This window comes from Cynocephalus volans, chromosome 3, assembly GCF_027409185.1.
Source record: "Cynocephalus volans isolate mCynVol1 chromosome 3, mCynVol1.pri, whole genome shotgun sequence".
In the NCBI taxonomy this organism is placed as follows: Eukaryota; Metazoa; Chordata; class Mammalia; order Dermoptera; family Cynocephalidae; genus Cynocephalus; species Cynocephalus volans.
This window is the reverse complement of record NC_084462.1, coordinates 150,579,428-150,595,311: the sequence shown is the minus strand read 5'-3', so window position 1 is coordinate 150,595,311 and position 15,884 is coordinate 150,579,428.

The following is a 15,884-nucleotide window of genomic DNA, read 5'->3' as shown; positions in this document are numbered from 1 at the left end:
GTGGGTAGCATCTACAGTGTGGATACGCTGGACAAGGGATGATTCATATTCCAGGTTGGGTGAAGTGGGATGGCTCAAGATTTCATCACGCTACTTAGAATGGCACAAAATTTAAAATTTATATTGTTTATTTCTGGAATTTTCCATTTAGTATTTTTGGACTACAGTTGACTACAGGCAACTGAAGCTATGGAAAGCAAAGCCACGGATGGTTGCGGGGGTGGAACTACTATAATGCTTTTATGAACAGTCATGTATGAGTTTTTGTGTGAACATGTTTTCAAAAGTGGGAGTGCTAGGTCATATGTTAACTCTACGTTTGACTGAGAAACTGCCAAACTGTTTTCCAAAGTGGCCATATCATTTTACATTCCCATTAGCAATACATAAAGGGTCTAATTTCTCTAGGTATGGGGATCCAGTTGCCAACACTTCTTATTTTCCACTTTCTTTCTTTCTTAAAAAAAAAATATTATACAGGGCTGGCCTGTGGCTCACTTGGGAGAGTATGGTGCTGATAACACCAAGGCACAGGTTTGGATCCCTATATAGGGATGGCCGGTTAGCTCACTTGGAGGAGCGTGGTGCTTACAACAGTAAGTCAAGGGTTAAGATCCCCTTACCGGTCATCTTTTTTAAAAAAATAGAAAAATAAAAAATAAAATAAAATAAAATATTACAGTCATTCTAGTGGGTGTGGAGTGGTATCTCATTGTGGTTTTGAATTGCATTTCCCTATTGATTAATGACATTGAGCATCATTTCATGTGCTCATCGCCCATTTTTATATCTTCTTTGGAGAAATATCTATTCAAGTCCTTTGCTCATTTTTAAAGTGGATCGTTTGTCTTTTACTGTTGAGTTGTAAGAGTTCTTTACATATTCTGGATTCTAGACCCTTTTCAGATATATTTTTAATGAATATTTTATTCATTTCTGTGGGTCGTCATTTCAGTTTTTTTGGTACTGTCTTTTGATGAACAGTCGTTCAGTTTGTTTATTTATTTTGTTGCTTGTGCTTTTGGTGTCATGGTTAAGAAAGTGTTACATAATCCAAAGTCGCAAAGATTTACATCTATGTTTTCTTCTAAGGGTTTTATAGTTTTACCTCTTAGATTTAGGCAGTTGATTCATTTTGAGTTAATTTTTATGTCTGGTGTGAGATAGAGGTCTAATTTCTTTCTTTTGCTTGTGGATATCCAGTTGTCCCAGAACTATTTGTTGTGAAGACTGTTCTTCCCCCATTGAATGGGCTCAGTAACCTTACTGAAAATCAATTGACCATACATGTATGAGTTTATTTCTGAACTCTTAATTCTATTCCATCAATTTATATGTCTACACTTACATCAGTACCACAATATTTTGACTACAGTAGCTTTGTAGTAAATTTTGAAATCATGCAGTGTGAGTCCTTGAACTTTGTACGTCTTTTTCAGAATTGTTTTAGCCATTTGGGGTGCTTCGCATTTCCACTTGAAATTTTAGGATCAGCTTATCCTAAGTTTCTTCAAACAAACCCCAAAAGGTCATTTTAATTTTGATAGAAATTACATTGAATCTGTACATCAATTTAGGGAGTATTGTCAACTTAACAATATTAACTCTTTCATCAAAAGAACATGGGATATCTTTCTATTTATTTAGGTCTCCTTTAATTTCTTTGAAAAATATTGTGTGCCTTTCAAAGTACAAATCTTGCACTTCTGCAGAAAGATTTTAAACCACAAATATGGTTTTTTTGTATATTTGGCTGTTCAAGTTTTCAATTGTTTATTGAGTGAGCTTTGGTATTTTGTATATTTCAAGGGATGTACATTGCACCTGACCTGTTAAATCTATTGGCATAAGATTGTTCATAATATTCCCTTATTCTCTTTTTAATGTCTGTAGGATCTGCATTAATGTCTTTAATTTCACTTCCGATATTGATAATTTTTGTCTCCTTTCTTTTTCTTCACCAGTCTACCTAGATGTTAATGAATTGTATTCATCTTTTTAAAGATCCAGCTTTCGATTTCATTTTCTCTATCATTTGTCCATTTCCTATTTCATTCATTTCCACATTATTATTTCCTTCCTTCTACTTACTTGAGTTAATTTGTTCTTCTTTTTTTAGTTCCTTACAGTGTACACTTAGTTCATTGCTTTGAGATCTTTCTATTTTTCTAATATAAGCATTTAATTAATTAATTAATTTCCCTTTAAGCGTTGCATTAGTGGCATCCTACAAATTTTGATATGTTGTTTTAATTTTCATTAAGTTTAAAATACTTTCTAATGTCTTATGGGTTTTCTTTTTTGACCCATGGGTTATTTGTAAGTGTGTTGTTAATTTCCAAATATTTGAAGATTTTCCCAGAAATTTTCCTAATACTGGTTTCGGTTTAAATCTGTTGTGGTCAGAGAATACACTCTGATTGATTTCCATCACTTTGCATTTATTGAGGTTGTTTTATGGCCCAGAATATGATCTATCTTAATGAGTATTTCACATGCACTTGAAAAAAATGTATATTATGCTGCTGCTAAGTGGAGTGTATTATAAACATCAATGAGGTCAAGTTGTTCTATATTCCTACTGATTTTTCTTGGTTTACTTATTCTATTAATTATGGAAAGGAATGTTAAAATTTCTATAGTTGTGGATTTTTTAATTTTCCCCTTCATTTATTTCAGTTGTTTATATGTATTCTGAAGTTCTGTTATTAGGTGTACTAGAATTGTTGTCTTCTTGATGATGAAATCCTTTCATCATTTTGAAATGTTCATCTTTACACCTGATAATATTTGTTATTCTGAAGTTGACTTTTGTGATATTACAATAGCCACTTCAGTGTTCTTTCTTTTTTTAAGCTTCCTCTTTATTTAACAGCTTTATTGAAGTATAACTGACATAAAATAAATTTCACAAGGGGCCGGCCCGTGGCTCACTTGGGAGAGAGAGCGTGGTGCTGACGACACCAAGTCAAGGTTTAAGATCCCCTTACTGGTCATCTTTAAAAATAAATAAATAAATAAATAAAAATAAATAAATCTCACATATTTAGAGTATGCAATTTGGTCATAAGTTTTGTCATATGTATATATATGTGAAAATATCATTATAATCCAGCTTTTTAAAAATTAGTATTTGTATGATAGGTCTTTTCCCATTGTTTTACTTTTAACCTATCTGTGCATTTACATTCAAAGTGTGGCTTTTCCTTTGTTTTCAATCCAAAATGACAATATCTGCCTTTTTCTTTTCTTTCTTTTCTTTCTTTTCTTTTTTTTGCAGCTACCACAGTCTCCCTGTTAATTGGAATGTTTAGACACATTTAATGTAAATCTTGATATGTTTGGACTTAACTCTACTATCTTGCAGTATATTTTCTTCTTGTCCCATCTTTTTTTTATTCATTTTCCCATCTTCTTTTTGATCGTTTGAGTATTTTTATGATTCCATACTATCCCCACTATTGGTTCCTTAGCTATATGTTTTTATTTCACTTTAAAGATAGTTTCTCTAGATTTTACAATATATGAAGGGTCTTCAAAAAGTGCATGGAAAAATGTGTATTATGAAAAAACTATGCATGAATTGCAATTTTCTTTTTGCACCAAAACAAACTCATACTAATTTGTTATACTATATCTGAAGAGGATCAAGTTTGAGGCACTAAGAAAGAAAAGACATGAGTTTGAAAAGAGCCCCCATTAGAGCAACATGTATTTTGCTAAAATTGAAGCAAGGACAAACACCAAATTTATGGTAAAACTTGGGCAGAAGAATGATGAAATCATTGATGCTTTATGAAGAGTTTATGGAGACAATGCCCCAAAGAAATCAGCAGTTTACAAACAGATAACTCGTTTTAAGGAAGGTTGAGATGATATTGAAGATGAAGCCCACAATGGCAGACCACCCACATCAATTTGCAAGGAAAATTAATCTTGTTCACGCCCTAATTGAAGAAGACTGACGATTAACAGCAGAAATAGCCAATACCGTAGTCATCTCAACTGGTTCAGCTTACACAATTCTACTAAAAAATTACAGTTGAACAAACTTTCTTCTCAGTGGGTGCCAAAACTGTTGCACCCAGCTCAGCTGCAGACAAGCACAGAGCTTTCATTGGAAATTTTAAACAAGTGGGATCAAGATCCTAAACAATTTGTTTGAAAAATTATCACAGGAGATAAAACATGGCTTTACCAGTACCAGCCTGAAGACAAAGCACAATCCAAGCCATGGCTACCAGGAGGTGGAAGTGGTCCAGTCAAAGAAAAAGTGGACCAGTCAAGAGCAAAGGTCATGACAGCAGTTTTTTGGGATGCTGAAGGCATTTTGTATCTTGACTTTCTGGAGGACCAAAGGACAATAACATCTGCTTGCTGTGAGAGTGTTTTGAGAAAGCTAGCCAAAGCTTTAGGAGAAAAATGCCTGGGGAGGCTTCAGCAGAAATTCTTCCACGACAACAATGTTCCTGCTCTTTCCTCTCATCAGACATGGGCAATTTTGTGAGAGTTTTGACGGGAAATCATTAGGCAACCACCTTACAGTCTGATTTGGCTACTTCTGACTTTCTTTTTCTTTCCTAATTAAAAAAAAATCTTTAAAGAGCACCCATTTTTCTTTAGTTAATAGTGTAAAAAAGACTGTGTTGACATGGTTAAATTTCCAGGAACCTCATTTCTTCACTTCATCTTAGCCAAAATGCCAAGAAGCCATTGGATCCTCAGTGCTTTACAGATGGACTAGATGGCTGGTGTCACTGCTTACAAAAATATCTTGAACTTAATGGAAGGTATGTTGAAAAATAAAGTTTATATTTTTGTTTTTATCTTTTAATTCTATTTTTCCACAAACTTTTTTTTTTTAAAGATGACTGGTAAGGGGATCTTAACCCTTGACTTGGTGTTGTCAGCACCATGCTCACCCAGTGAGCTAACTGGCCATCCTAATATGGGATCCGAACCCGTGGCCTTGGTGTTATCAGCACCACACTCTCCTGAGTGAGCCATGGGCTGGCCCTCCACAAACTTTTTGAAGTCCCCTTGTACGTCCTTAACTTACTATCATCTACCTTCAAGTAATTTTCTATCATTTCATATATAATGTAAGAATTTTAAGATAGTACAAGGGGACTTCAAAAAGTTCATGGAAAGATTTGTATTATCTTTTAATTCTATTTTTCCACAAACTTTTTTTTTCTTTGGCAGCTGGCCCATATAGGGATCCAAACCTTTAACCTTGGTGTTCTAACACCAAAGCTCTAACCAACTGAGCTAACCAGCCAGCCCTCCACAAACTTTTTTTTTTTTTTTTTTAAAGATGACTGGTAAGGGGATCTTAACCCTTGACTTGGTGTTGTCAGCACCACGCTCAGCCAGTGAGCTAACCGGCCATCCATATATGGGATCCGAACCCGGGTCCTTGGTGTTATCAGCACCACACTCTCCCGAGTGAGCCACGGGCCGGCCCCTTCCACAAACTTTTTGAAGTACCCTTATATACTTTCATTTTCTCCTCATCCTCATTCTTAAAATAATACAAACCTTGTGATATATTGCTATTATTTTTGCTTTCAATAATCAATTTTCTTTGAAAGAGATAGAAAAATGAGAAAAATGTAGGTTATATTTACCCATATTTTTTAACATTTCACATGCTCTTTATTCCTTTGTGTAAATTCAAATGTTCATCTGATAACATTTTCCTTCTGCCTGAAGAATTTCCTCTAACAGTTCTCACAATACAGGTCTATTGGCAACGAACTCCTTCAACTTTTGTTTATCCAAAAAGTCTTTATTTCACCTTCATTTTTGAAAGGTATTTTCACTGGACATAGACTTTTAGATTGTAGTTGCTTTTCCTTCAGCACTCTAAAAAAATATTACTTCGTTGTCTTCTAGTGTTCATAATTTCCACAAGAAATCTCTTTTAATTCTTATATTTTTCTATTATTATTTTTAAAAATCTCTGGCTACCTTTTATCTTTGGCTGCTTTTAAGATTTTCTTTTTATCACTAGTTTTTAGTGATTTTTAAAAATATTTTTCTGTCTCACTCTCTTCATTCTGGGGCTCCAATTACATGTATGCTAGACCTCTCAATATTGTCCTGAAGCTCACTGAGGTTCCATCAATTTTTAGTCTTTTTGTCCTCACTGTGTTTTATTGTTTTTTATTGTATTTATTTATTTATATTATATTTTTACATTCTAATCGTTGTTGCAAAGCAGTTGGGGGGAGGGGGAGAGTGCTTTATTTTGGATAGTTTCTATTGTTGGGACCTATTCTTCTGCACTGTCTAAATGGTTATTAATCTCATCCAATGTAATTTTTTATTTTAGATGGCATATTTTTTAATCTCTAGAAGGCTGATATGTGTCTTTTGAAATGCTTTTCCTTCCTCACTTTATTACATTTACATTTTTATGTTCTTGAGCATGTAGAACATATTTATAATGCTCATATGTTGATAATGACCCATCCAGGTAATATATTTGCATTTGTTTTAATGTCTTTATCTGCTAATCCCATCATCTCTGTCATTTTGGGGTTTGTATGCCCTAATTTTCTCCTCATTATCAGTCACATTTTCCTGCTTTTAAGTATATATGTTAATTTTTAAATTAGATTTCAGATATTGTGAATTATACATTGTTGAGTGCTGAATTTTGTTTTATTCCTGTAAAGAATGATGGACTCTTTCTGGCAGGCAGTTAAGTAAGTCACATGCAGATTAGTTTAGTCTTTTTAACTTATTTTTACACTTTCTTAGGGATGGACTATAGTAGCCTTAATTGCAGTGCTAATTTAGCTCCACTTTGAAGATATAGTTCTTCTGGTGTCTCTGTTGAATGCCCATGTGTTTGACAAGGTTTCTCCACTTTAGTTGGAGGAAGTTTAGCCATTCCAGGCTTTGTATGAGTTCTAGGAATTGTTCTATTTATAGCTTCCCAGGAATGATTTTCCCTCAGAAATTATTTTTCTTGACCTCCTGGGGTTTTGTCCTAAGTGTGGGCAGATTGGTATTCAGTCAATGACTCTGGGGGATCCCTTTTTAGATTTCTGGAACTCTTGCTCTGTGTAACTCCCTTCTCTCTTGAACACTGCTCTGCTATTTTAGCTGCCTCAGACTCCCCAAATTCTGATCTCTGTCTCCTTGACTCAGCCAGGCTTTCCTGAGATTCCTCCTATCTATGCTGCAGCCTGGAAACTGCCTCTAGGCAGTCAAGCTGAAGCAATCAGGGCTTGCCTCCTTTTTTCGCTTTTCTCAGGCATCACAGTTCTGCACTGTTTGTTGTCCAATGTCTGAAAACAGTTCTTTCATGTATTTTGTCCAGTTTTTCTAGTTGTTTATGGTTGGAGGCCAATCCCCATAACTGTTAATTCTTCATGGACAGAAGCAAAACTTTCTATTAATTTTGCCATAGAAGAAAACTCCAACTTTATTTTATTTGTTTAAGAATGTTCTGGGGCCGACCCCATGGCTTACTCAGGAGAGTGCAGCCCTGGTAGTGCCGAGGCCGCGAGTTCGGATCCTAATAGGGATGGCCAATGCGCTCACTGGCTGAGCGTGGTGCAGACAACACCGTGCCGAGAGTTGTGATCCCCTTACCAGTCAAAAAAAAAAAAAAAAAAAAGAATGTTCTGTTCTCACCTCACTTACTGTTTTTTCCATATGAATGTGTTTATTCTTTTTTTCCAGATATGTTTAGCTTCATATAACATAAGAGATTGTAATAAAATAAAGCACATTCTTAATAACTCTAAGAATTGATAGAAATGGAATTCTGAGAATGTTTTTAGAACAAAATAGATATATCTGGAGGGACTGACTTGCTCAAACCCAGGTAATAATAAAGTCCAAGACTGCTTCAGTTCTTTTATTCTAAGGCACAGTATCAAAATGCTTGAGGAGCTGTGCTACCTTTAGCTTTGGCAATATCCCATTCTCCACGCTACCATGGAGACAGGAGGGAACCAGCAAAGTGCATAGGCTTTGGGCTCAGAAAGACTGCATTTGCATTCCAGCTGGGGGCATGTTGGACTTGTCTAATTTGCAAAGACTCTAAGACCCTTGAAGGCAGGGCCCATATCCTGCTCATTTTTTGGCTTCCCACAGCTCTTAGCTCATCCCTATAGGCAAAGTACAGAAAAATTTCAATAAACTGAATTATATTTTATAAGCAAATGTTTGCAAAGGGTTTGATGACTGATGATATTTTCATGATGACCTGTCCAGGAAACATATTTGCATTTGAGACATATTTTCACCTCTTCCTGAGGTGATCAATAGGGAAAACTTTTTGATCAGGTAATCCAAGTTGTTTGGATAAATCCAACAATTACATAACACTTAACCATGGGTTTTAAGAAGTGACAGGCCTCCTTCTCCAGGTCGTTGTAAAGATGAAATGAGATAGTGCTTTAATTCAACATATATTTATTGAACACACACTATGTACCTGGCATTGTTCTAGGTATCTAGGGTACAGCAAAGAACAAAAACAGACAAAAATCTCCATCTTCATAGAGCTTATGTGCTAGTAGAGGAAGACGGAGAATAAACATAATGCATAAGTAAAATTCGTGGTATGTTACATGGTGTTATGTGCTACATTAAATAAAAATAAGGCAAGTAAGGAGATTGAGAACATTGGGGGATACTATAGACTGAATGCTTGTATTCTCCTAAAATTCACATGTTGAAATCCTAACACCCAAGGTGATGGTATTGGGAGGGGGGAGTCTTTGGGGGGTTTTTAGGTCATGAGGGCGGAGTCTTCACAGATGGGATTGGAGCCCTCATAGAAGAGGCCTCAGAGAGCTCCCGTTCCCCCTTTACCATGTGAGGACACAACAAGGAGAGGCCACCTATGACCCAGGAAGCAGGCCCTCACCTGATGCCACATCTGTTAGCACCTTGATAGTGGACTTCCCAGCCTTCAGAACTGTAAAAAAAAAAAGTCTGTTGGTTATAAACCACCCTGTCTATGGTATTTTGTTATAGCAGCCTGAATGGACTAAGACAGAATTCAATTTTCAAATAGCTTAGTCATAGAAGGCCTGTGTGAGAAGGTGATGATTTAGTGAAGATGTAAGGAGATGAGGGAGTGAGTCACACAGATCTCTGGGATAAGAGGGTTCCAGCCAGTGGGAACAGGATGTTCTGAGGCCCCGAGGCGGGAGTCAACTGGTGCTGTTTACAGAACAACGAAGCTCGCTCGCATAGCAGTCACTGAATGGGGGAGGAGTGGCAGAAGATGAGATCAGAGTCAAGACCTGGATTGTTCAGGGTCCTGCAGGCTGTAGGAAGAATTTTGTCTTTTGCTCTGATTGAGATGGAACCACTGGAGCATTTTGTGAGAAAGAATGACATGATCTGACTGACATTTTAGCAGAGTCATCCTGGCTGCTGTTTGGATAATAAACAAGGAGGGACAAGGTCTGAAATAGGGAGACCAGCTGGGAGACGGAGGCAATAATCCCAGCCAGAGAAGCACATCGAGTATGAGAGCAAAGTGCATGGCGCAGTGAGTGCCTAATGCACGGACCCAGCCAGCTCTGGCTTAGTTTCCAGAGGAGAAAGCAGGAACTCATCACACCGTCCAAAGACAAAAGAGTCGAGTCGAGGTGGTGGTGAATAGGACAGAAGGGAGTCTGGATTTTGTACCTGGCAAATCGGCTGGTGAAACTGCCCCCCACCCCCCCATAGCTTTCAGGGGTCAATCATCTCTCATCTGTTCTCTCTGTGAGCTGGCTTTATCCACTTGATTGGCATTGGGCTAAAAAAGAGTTTGTCCCTTGCAGTGTCCAAGGATGCATCCCTTTCCTTTTGTCTGGCTGATGTAGCACATTAGTTAGACAAAAGCAGCTCCCGACAGGTCCGAGTCTCAGCTTCCCGAAAGGCCCTCTATCCAGTGGCACTATTAATAATGATAAAAAATGTCTTACATTTACATCCATGCTTCATAGTTTTTTAAATTTTATTTATTTATTTATTTTAACTTTGCAATGTACATTGTTGTTGATTTTCATGACCCTTTACTCATTCCTATTCCCCCCTCCCTCTCTCCCCTCCATAGTTTTTAAAGCTGAAAAATAGCATATCCTAGGAGGCTGGAAAGCATATGGTTAAGATGTGGTTCTGGAACCCGATGATTGGAGCGGGAGTCCCAGTTCCACCCCTTGTTAACTCTGTGGGCTTGGGAAAGTTACTTGACCTCATTTACAAAAGTCACTTAATGTTTGTTTGAATAGTTTGAATGTTGAATGCACATATATAAAATCCAAGGTGTACAAAAAGATGTACAGTAAAATAATTATCTTCCCACCCCTGTCTCATAAGTTATTGGTCCTCATACTGGACTTAACTACAATGATCAATCCCTTATTTAACTTTTTGGAGCCTCAATTTCTCTTCTGTAAAATGGGAACAATGATACTTGCCCAGCCTCCCACCCAAAGCTTTTATGAAGACCAAATTAAGCATCATGTGTGAAGGTCTTGATTCGCAAGCTGTAGAGCCCATACAAATGGAAGGAGACAGCCTGTGTAAGTAAGGGGCATGATTCTTGATCTTTCAGACTGGCCAGAGTACTCACACCTTTAAATAACCAGAGTCCACCAAGGTGTCCTCACTGATCCCAGGTCTGGATTTGTAGAGATAAAGCAAACTGATTCGTGGAGTCGCCCATGATTTTTGAACCGTCAAAATTCTACCTGTCTTTCAAATCCCAGCTTGGGTGTCACTTTTCTGAGAGGTGCAATCCTCCACCTGTGCAATCCTCCACCCCACCCCAGAAGTGCTTGCAGCCTCACAGGGCCCGCAATCTCCTGCAGTGGTCGCTCTCCGCTTTGGGAGGCCTTCCCTCGTTTGCTGACATGTTGCATGGCAGGCGGGCAGCCTGTGGAGATGGAATGGGCAAAGCTTGGATTCTGGCTTCACCCTCCACTGGCTGTCCCAACCGGGCCAGTGATTTAACTTCTCTAAACTTCAGTTTTCCTCTCAGATTTTGTTTAATAATAATAACTTCTACCTCTTAGGCAGCAGTTCTTAAACATTCTGGTCTCAGGACCCCTTTATACTCTGGACAATTAAGGACCACAGAGAGCTTTTGTTTATGCAGGTTATATCCATATATTTACTTATTTATCCATATATTTACCATACTAGAAAATAAAACATATTTATTTGTACATTTAAAAATAATAAGAGCAAACACATTACATATTAACACAGTTATTTTTAATTTAAAAAATGGTATTTATATTTTCCCAAACAAAAATATTTAGTGAGAGGAATGATGTTCTTTTACATTTTTGCAAATTTCTTTAATGGGAGATAGCTGGATTCTCACATTGTTCTACATTCAATCTGTTGAGATGTGTACTTTTGGTTGAAGTATATGAAGAAAATCCAACCTCATGCAAATTTGTAGTTAGAAAAGGGAGGAGTGTTGTGGTAGCCTTTTCAAATTGCTGTGGATATTCTTCTTTGACACTATACTAAAGGTCAAGTGGTAGTTTCTCAGAGGTCAGTTGCCATGTAAAATCTGATACTATTTCAATAAACTTTTCAAACTCTGTTACATTAAAATTCATGGGTTTATCCTGCACTTTGAGTGAATCTTTCACTTATGCATAATTTTGTAACTTTGTGCATTAGGCATTTAGGAAGCATTGGTTTACTGAATATGCCAATCTTCAAGAAGTTTACACATTCCATTATCAACGTGTGGTTTTTACACGACTAATATTGCCACTAATCTCATCATAAAAGTCTTTAAGTATCAGGAAGCTGTCAAGCTCACACTAGCAGATTCAAGTTTCCCAAAATTCTAATTTTCGCCTGAAACTCAAATCTTGTCATTGGCAACAATACTGTCAGTTATTTTCCTTGCGGTGGCAGGCTCATTTTGTTTATTTTTAGAAAAAGTCTATCAAATATCCAAATCTGAATAACCATGATTTGTCTGTCAGGCATTCTTTCAAGTAAAGATGATGTTCTGTGAAAAAAGTGGCTAATGCAGCTGGCAACTCAAATGTTAATCACACAAGTACTGGGGCTGGCAGAATAGAGCGTGGTGCCGCTAACACCAAGGTCAAGAGTTCGGATCCCCATCCCTGCCAGCCACCAAAAAAAAAAAAAAAAGAAAAAGAAAAAATCATGCAAGTGCTTTTCCTTGAGACAACTATTGCACTTTGGAATGCAATAGGAGTGCTTTCTGTGCACTTGTCCTTCTGTTGCATGGAATAGTGAAAAGACACGTAGTCAGGTGGAGATTATAAGATTAGTAATTTTACCTGCTTCATCAAGGACATTCTTAAGTGAAACTAGAAAGCTTTTTGTGTGAGTGTGTGGTGGCGAATACATGACCGTTAGCACCTTTGGGTGCCACTGCCTTGATTCCTGCTCAGTCACCAGCAGTTTACCCACCACTGCTTTTGCACCATCAGTGCAAATGTCAACAGTGTGAAAAAGGCAGACATCTTATTATTATGGAATTAGTTTTAACCTTATGGGATCCCTGAAAGGGTAGTGGGGATTCCTACGGGTCAACAATCCATACTTGGAGAACTACTGCTATAGAGTTGTGAGAATTAGTTAAAATAATGTATGAAAAGCAGTTGGCATGGTGCCTGGAACATTCTAAATGCTTAATAAATTCTAGCAACTCTATTTATTATTCAAAATGATTTCACATATTTTATCTTCCCATGACCTCCATGTCCTCTCCATATCTAGCCAGACTACCTTCATAGTATGAACTTCACTGGATTCTACTTACCTATGAACTTCTCAAGGGCATATATCTGTAATCCAGAGGCTTGCTTAGTGTCCAGCTCATTTAAATGAATAAATGAGCTAGTCAAGGCAGATGTACCAATTCCCATTTTATATATAAAAGATGCCAAATGTCTGACACTGAGTGACTTTTCAGCTATTGCCTGAACCTGGACTTGTAAGGTCAATGCTTTATGCGTGTGTGGGGGGAGGAGAATTAGATGCAAAAGAGGGAAGGTATTGATACTTTCAATCGATGAACATGATGTATCTTTCAACTTTTTTAGGTCTTTAACTTCTCTCAGTAGTATGCTGTAGTTTTTAGAGCCATACAAGATACAGTCCATTGATTTTGACAAAGACATCAAAGCAATTCAACGGGAAAAGGATAGTTACGTCAACAAATTGCATTGAAAAAAAACTTGTGTAGAAAAAATGAACCTCAATCCCTATCTCACACCGAATCCAAAAATTAATTCAAAATTTTTATACCCCTAGACATAAAAGCTAAAACTCTAAAACTTCTAGAAGAAAACATAGGAGAGTATCTTCACAAGCTTGGAGTAGGCAAAGATTTTTAAGGTAGGGCACAGAAAATAACAAACATAAAAGTTTGATAAATTAAACTTCCCTCTCCTTCTAGGAGGGTCCCTGGGTCTCCCTCTGTGGCTGGCATGACCCTTCAGCCCCTCGAGGTGCCAACACTCTCCCCCAAGCTCCATGAAGAGCCCCCAGCCCTCCATTCCCATCACCACAGATTTCCCCAAACCAAGGGTCTTCTGATGTCATTTGCAGAACTTTTGCCACGATTTACTCTACATTTCCCTTTAAGGCAGCTCACTTTTTTCCTCTTAAATCTTGTGCTCCCTACTTCAGCCTTATCCTAAACAATCATTACCGTGAAATTCCTAGATTCATAGGTTTGTCGTTTTTCTCTATTACATATGAGTATTAGAATAAATCTCTATTAAAACATTTTTAAAATGTGTGAACAACCTTCAATGATTTCATGTACTGCACTTTGGGTGTTTTCATGATCTTGGGAGTATGTGTATGTGTGTGAGCAGGTATGTGTGTGTGTAAGAATATGCGAGTGTGTGCCTGAGCATAGCATGGGACCAGGACGGGGCTGGAGAAAGATTAAGCTGTGTACATAATGATGACTCCTAGTGGGAGGTGACCCCCTTCCCCAGCAATGAACCACACTCACCAGGAACCAGGCAGGGTGGAGAAAAGGCATGCGGGACAGAGCCCCTCCAGTCACCCCCCTGCTTGTCCACAGGCCTTCAGGGGAGGGAGGTTCTCCTTGGCCAAGGGAGCACCTGGTTACAGCCTGGCATCCTGGTAACCATCACCAGGGACTGGGAGTACTTCTGGGAACAGCAGGAGGCAGCAGGCGGGGGCAGATCCTTCACTGCTATATTTACAGGTCTGGATTTAGCACAGGACCTTGAGTTAAGGGACTGAGCTCCCAAGTTTTCAATATGTTCATCCCCCTGGAAACCTTGTGCAAGGGATATTTTTACAGGAGCCCAAAGAAGCTCAGGAAGTTGCTCAAGGTCACACAGCTAGGACTTTCAGAACCAGAGCAGGTCCCAGCTCTTCTGGCTCTAAGGTCAAGGGCTTTTCTACCACAGCACAGGCAGCATGGCACCTCCCAAAGCATTGTGCAAGCGTCTACTTGAATGGATGAACCTAGGCAGGAGTACCAAGTGCCATCTGATGTCCTATGACTGTTCTCATAAGCTTTGGCCCCTGTGGTCCTTACGCCCACTCCCATGCCAAACCCCTGAGCCAGGAAGTGGCTGGTCTCTTGGGTATAGAAGGCCAATGAGCAGGGATGATAATCTACAGGGCAACTAGCACACAACAACACTGCCCAGATTGAAGTGACTTCAGCTGGAGGGACTGGGACAGGGGCCTGGAGAAGGGGAGGTCCCCTAGAGAGGAGGAGGAGCAGCCAGAGCATGGGGGACACTTGGGGGTGCTCAGGACTGTGGCTACTGAGCAACCAGAAGGGAAGCATTTCAATATTTAAATAATTCTGGCACATTCTGGCTGCATGTCAGCCTTGCCCCGAAAGGACTCCTGTGTTTTCACTCTTCCAGAGGTAGAAGATGAGGAAGTTCCTCCCCCGTTCCTTCCTCTTTCCCTCCCTCCCCTGCATTATGTACTTGGCCCTCTAGTGCCAGGCACCATACTAGTGACTGAAAATATGAAGATTTAAAATCCAGATCCCCACCTGCCCCCAGGGAGCTTGTGGCCTACTTTCCTAAGAGATATTTTCTGAAGAATTTGGCTCCAGTGCTAGGCTGTAGAGGTGCCAAATTAGTGCTGGTAGAGGGGCAATGTGCTCCGAGGGCCTGGGACTCATGTCACACGTTCCTACGTGGAGTCCAGGGCAGATGCATTATGCACATAGGGAATTCAGCCCCAGTCCTGACTGCAGAGGCCCCACTGTCTTGTTTGGGCCTCACAATGACAAATGTACCTATTAACTATTATGGCTGAAGGGGCTTCACATTAGAAAGAGTGGAATAAATCCTGCAGCAAGCAGGACCAACACCAGCTCAGATTGAATGGTTGTTGGGAAGGCCCCAGACTTCTGCATAAGGACCTGCCTACCTTCCTCCCATTTAGTGGTTCTCAAATTTTAGTGAACACAGAATCACTCTAGAGGGTTAATAATTAGAGATTTATTTTAACATGTAATGGGGACAAATGACACCTGTCAAACAAGGGGCTTCGCACCTCTCTCCATGGCAGGTGCTGGGCTCCCTATTGCTGTCAAGAGGCTCCAGCCTTATTCTATCTTTGAGTCTCTCTTCAGAAACTCAGAGCCCTGGGAGAGGGAACTGGAACGACAACCCCACCAAGGCTGTGCACAAGGAGAGAGGGAGAGAGACTCCTCCTAAAAATGAAATCTGGGTGCTGCTTTCCAAAAAAGGGCAGAACATATGCTGGACCAGTGAATAGCAACAAACATCCCATCCAGTTTAGGAGGGCGTGGGTGGTGCTGGAACAGAGCATGGACTCTGGGGCCGAGGAGACCTGGTTAAGGCTCCAGCCTGTATGTCTGGCTCTGCAGCTGTAGACACCCCCAC